Source organism: Microtus ochrogaster, unplaced genomic scaffold (genome assembly GCF_000317375.1).
Source record: "Microtus ochrogaster isolate Prairie Vole_2 unplaced genomic scaffold, MicOch1.0 UNK46, whole genome shotgun sequence".
NCBI classification, from domain to species: Eukaryota; Metazoa; Chordata; class Mammalia; order Rodentia; family Cricetidae; genus Microtus; species Microtus ochrogaster.
The window spans coordinates 829,747-835,436 of NW_004949144.1; the positions used below are offsets into that span (position 1 = coordinate 829,747).

The window sequence follows — 5,690 nt, forward strand, 5'->3', positions numbered from 1 at the left end:
ATTCTTATAGTTTTGCAAGCACAAGCTGTGCTAACTCAACTTTAAATATATTTATATTACATAGTTTGAGTTCTTATTACTATTACTATTATTAGGATAGTCTACAATTTTTATACTACTATCATTATTTGGATAATCTGTGGTGGTATAGGAAGATGATTAATGTTTTGGATACTGCTCAATTTATTGTGATTGTGAGGAACAATGCCTATACGTGATTGACAATGTGATTTATATTGTTTGTGCAAGAAGTGCAATGTAATTCCTAAATTCTACTGCCTCATTGCTCATTCCAGAAACCTCACCTACTAAGCCCAGAATAAGAAAAAATAAATAAATGAGAAATCAAGGCATCAAGTTAACTTTTAAAAGTAAAGGCATCATTCCTCCCCACCTTGCCCATTATTAATGGCTTCCACTATTTTTTTTCAACAGTTTATTAGAAATACAAGCAGATCTTTGCTTCAGCAGCACATATACTAAAAACTGGAATAATATAGAAGATATTAGCATGGCCTCTGCGCAAGTATTACACGCAAATTTGTGAAGGATTCCGTATTTAAAAAAGAAAAAGAAATACACACAAAAATATTTTCTTATCTTCATAGTACCCTTATATTAATTTTTAAAAAAAACATCCACAATAGTTCATAGAGACAGTATGTTTGTGTTCATATCTTTAGTGGTTTTGTTTTGGCAGTGGTGAGCCATAACATTCTGTGGCTCTTGCTGTCTTTGGTTAGTTTTAATATCCTGTCAATGGATGTTCAAGCTGGTTTCTGTATTTCACTTATAAAATTTGCCTTAGTAACCCACCTTTATAAATATGTCTTATAGTTTAAATGAGTTCCTGAGATAAGGTTCATATAGACCAGGCTTACTTCAAACTTGCTCTGTGGCCAAGTATACCCTTGAATTCCTAATCATCTTCCCTCTACTTCCCAAGTGCTGTGATTATATGCGCATGCCTTATTCACCATTTTAACATCAAATGCATTCTCTCTAAAGCCATAAAACCAATAAAATATATTTGGTTCATTTCCTTCAGAGTGCATTATGTGCTAAATGGTTACCAAAAATGAATTAAAAGAACAAGAAAAGGAAGGGACAAAGAGCAGAGAAAGAGAAAAAAAACATAGACTTCTATATACATCATTTAAGTTGTTGGAAAGAGATGAGAAATTTCATTTTGTTGTGATTTTTCTATAACTTCTCTTTGTGTTTGTTTCTTTCAGATAATGAATAAGAAAATACTGGCTTTGGTGAATTGGGCAACTGGAATAATGTGGCCATAATCTATTTTTAATAACAATAAAATTTTTAGCATGCCATTTCTGAATCTTGTCTTTTTTATGGGTATAGGTTAATCTGGAATTTGACAACCTTAGACACAATTTATGTTCACCCAGGAACCTATACCATAGATGCTTCTAACTTTCTATCTTCATATATCCACAAACCATCTGACAATTGAAAAATTTCAATCATACCCAAAACTATCTTCTAAGACAAAACTATTTGTATAAACATAATATATATGTACTTAAACATGCATATTGTATGTATATCATAAAACTTCAATTGTTACTCTTCTTTTTAGAGAAACAGAAAATACAGAATAATTGTGAAGAAAAGTTTAAAATAGACATTCTTAGTATTTCCAAAATAATTAATTTCATTTTTATAGATTATTAATCTATTTTTTCACATTATTTTCTTGTAATACACTGCACTCTATCTCCATTCATTTTCACAAAAGACTGTCTTCCAAAGTATAGTGGGTATTTTATTAAAGCCTACATAGATTCCATAAAATAGTATAATATAATTTCATAATATAAAACTTTAAAGAATAAAATACTTGAAGTTATCAAAATATTTTGAGGCCTACAACTTTTTTCTTGTCTAGGACTCCCCAGAAAATTGCAAACAAATACATGTGTTAATTATGTGATGTGGCTAACTAGGTTCTTAGGAATCTAACAATTACTGGGAAACCTACTATTGCCCTATATTTCCCTAACTCACACATGATTAAACAACATTTTCTTAAACTGTAAGCTGATATTTAATTAAATGCTTTACATGAAAAGAGTTGTCATGATTATCATGTCTCTTCACAGTAATAGAAACCCTAACTAAGCCATTTGGCAGCAGGGACTGGAGTACTGCTGTAATAAATCATGTCATTTTTGTTTGGTGGTATTTGGATTTTGGTGCTTTGGGTTAGGAAAGCAGTGTAATGCTATTAGCACTGCTTTATAGGCCATAGTAGCAGAAGCTTGCAGGAGAGCAGAGGAGTTTAAATCATAGGACAGAGTCTTAGCCACAGTAGGCAAACTGACCACTGATTCCCAGCTTGCTGGCTCTGTAAAAGAATGAAAATCCTGATTCCGAACAGGATAGTTTTGAATATACAATTCTTCAAACAAGGGCAGATAATTTTGGGAATATGGGAGAATTAGATTTTTTTTCTCAAAAAAAAAAAAAAAAAGACTTGTTCTAGGCATTGGCTCATAATAACAAAGGCACCATGCAGCAGTATTCGCCAAAATGCCTTTGTGATGTAAGACTGAGCTAGGCTGTCACACTACTGGGGTACACTGAAGTAACTTGGTCACATTGGGGAGTTCCTATTTATCTGGAGATCTCTCAGGTAAAGACAATAGTCTCTACTGCAAAGGAGTCTAAGTATAATTAGGTCTGTGGCTATGGAACATTGTTATCATTTCACTATTGTCTGTTTCTCTTTCAAAGGGAATTTACTCAATTTGAAATGTATGAAATTATTCACACCCTATTCAATACTGGCTTTTACAAGTGGGAACTTCTACAAGAAGCCTTCAAAAACAGGTTTTCCTCTTTGCGAATCAGTCCTTCACAGGATCTTAACTTGATAAAATCAACTTGTTTGCTGTCTGAAGTTACTTCTTTGTGAATTCAACTAAAGAGTTTTTTTTTCATAATGAACAGTTCCCAGGAATCAGTTCCTTTTGTTTTTTCCCAACTTTTCCAATTGGAAGAGCAGTGATGTGGTATGGATAAAATTCAGGCAGACTCCATCACACTGATGAATATTTGCTAGAAGTTGGCTCTGAGGCTGAAGAGTGGAAAAGAATTTGGCAAGATCCGACTCAACACATTTATTGTGTAGGCACATGACACTCTGAATTTCTATGGTTTCTTGGCCCTGGGGTGTGAAGCCAACTGCAATGATGTCATGAGCTAAGCAGCATAGTGGTTTAAGTATTGCTCATACAGACAAAAATGGTTACAGATCTAGGTGAAAAAGTCTCTAAGGACATTATAATATGTTTACAATTTACATAGGATTAAGGAAAAAGAAAAAGATTATTGATGGTTATAAAAATAGCTTAAAACTAAAAATTTTTAAAAAATAAAGTAATATAAAGAAAAACTCATCCAAAAAATAAAAAAAATAAAAATCCTTTCCTAACACTTTACTTACTTTTACAACCCTTCATATTTGGTTTTGGTGATGGTGTGTTAGTGTTTATGTATTTCCATTCTTCGAAGATTTCTGGTATGAGGATACCTTTTGGCTGTGTTTTTGTAGGTGCAGTTATCTTCCTTAAGTTTGAGTTTTCTTTATGTTTTCAGCTTTACTTTCTTTAGGACTGGATTTGTGTATAGGTATTGTTTCAATCTGGTTTTTTCATGGAATATCTTGTTTTCTCCATCTATGGTGATTGAGAGCTTTTCTGGGTATAGTAGTCTGGACATGCATCCTTGGTCTCTTAGTGTCTTATGAGCATCTGTCTAGGGCCTTATGGCTTTCATGGTTTCCATTGAGAAGTCAGGTGTAATTTTGATAGGTTTGCCTTTATGTGTTATTTCTTTTCTTTGCAGCTCTTTGCATTCTTTCTTATTCTATGTGTTTGAGGTTTTGAATATTGTTTGGCCAGGGTTTTTCAGTCTATTTAGTGTTATGTAAGCTTCTTGTACCTTCATAGGCATGTCCTTCTTTAGGTTTTAAAATTTTTCATATATGATTTTGTTGAAAATATTTTCTGTGTCTTTCAACTGGAGTTATTATTCTGTTCATATTATTATTAGGATGGTTATTTCATGGTGTCCACATTTCCTGGATGTTCTGTGCTAAGAATTTTTGGATTTGATGTTTTCATTGACAAATGAATCTACTTCCTTTATTGCATCTTTGATACCTGAAATTGTCTCTTCCATCTCTTATATTCTATGCTTGCATCTGTGGTTCATGTTCGCTTACCCAGATTTTCGATTTCCAGAATTCTTTTGGTTTATAATTTCTTTATTGCCACTATTTCAATTTTGGAGTATTGAGCTGTTCCCTTCACCTGTTTAATTTTATCTTGACTTTTTAAAAGTGATTTATTGATTCCTTCCAATTTTTTCTTTGTCTATTCCTCACTTTCTTTAAGGGATTTTTTTCACTTCTTCTTTAAGGTCTTCTATCATCTTCATAAAACTATTTTTAAGATATTTTCTTCTACTTCATCTGTGTTGGAATGTTAAGGTCTTGTTGTTTTAGAACTACTAGGTTCTGGTAATGCCATATTGCTCATTATGTTGTTAAATACATTCTCATACTGCTTTCTACCCTTCTGTGTTTGGAGGTAATTATAGGTACAGGCATTGATTCTTCTTTCAATTGAGGCAATCTCTAGCAAGCCAACAACTAACAACAAACTAAATAGAGAGAAACTCAAAGCAATCCCACTAAAACCAGGAATAAGACAAGGCTGTCCACTCTCTCCATATCTATTCAGGATAGTACTCAAGGTTCTAGCTAGAGCAATAGACAACAATAGGTAATCAAGGTTGCTAAAAGTCACAATATTATACAGTAATGAACACAGCCATCTTTTCACAAGTGACTTTTCAGAACCAAGGAATCTGATAAAGGCTAAACCAAAAGGAAAGACTTTTTTTGCATTATTGCTTTGTGAATAAGTGTCCTTTGCTGTAGATTTTTTGCTGTAGCTGAACTCCATTTCTGTTATATATTTGGGGATTAATTCCTTAATTCAGAACAGTTTCCCACTGCCAAGCCTTCAATTATCTTTTTCATCAGGCATTTGGATCCAGGCATAGAGCATCCATCTTGATATATTCACAAATATCCAAGGACACAGAATTACTACCTGCCCAAGCTGTTGCTCTGATTTTACTCCACAAGACTCACAATCAGAATGGTTGATAACAGCATAGGTCAAAAGTTTTAATTTAGAGACCTGGGTCTCTTCTTCGCTTAGAGCAGTAAGTCTAACTCCAAACCTAGGTCCATAGAAACTGCAGTGTCTGATGTATGTGCTATTTGATCAAGAGCCATCAGTTTCTCCCTGATTGTTTATGTAGGTTGCTTGATGGAATGCTAATTCTGTGCTTGATGGAAGAAAAGAATTGGCACAATGATCTGTGCCCTATTCATAATTTTACAGAAAATAAACATTTTACCCTTTTATCTAGCACCTAAAAATGTGGCATAGCACATAAAACTACCCCTCTAGTTTTCCGTGATGATTTCATTCCCTTTCGTAACTAACCTTCTCCATTAAGGAGTTAACTGACCATGTGCTAGTCACTGACATAAATCTATGTGTGTGTGAAAACTCTTATTTGATATTCTATGGGGTACAAGAATTCCAGCCCTGAAACCTGTAAGGGCAGGGAATTACTTGTTTTAAGAG

At 33.4% G+C, this 5,690-nt stretch overlaps 1 non-coding gene across 1 annotated transcript; it reads left to right on the forward strand.

The window, feature by feature from the left end:
- Positions 1–459: 459 nt before the first annotated feature.
- LOC113455460 lies at positions 460–563 on the forward strand. Its single transcript, XR_003376567.1, has one exon. It is a non-coding gene; the product is annotated as a U6 spliceosomal RNA (small nuclear RNA).
- The last annotated feature ends 5,127 nt before the right edge of the window (positions 564–5,690 follow it).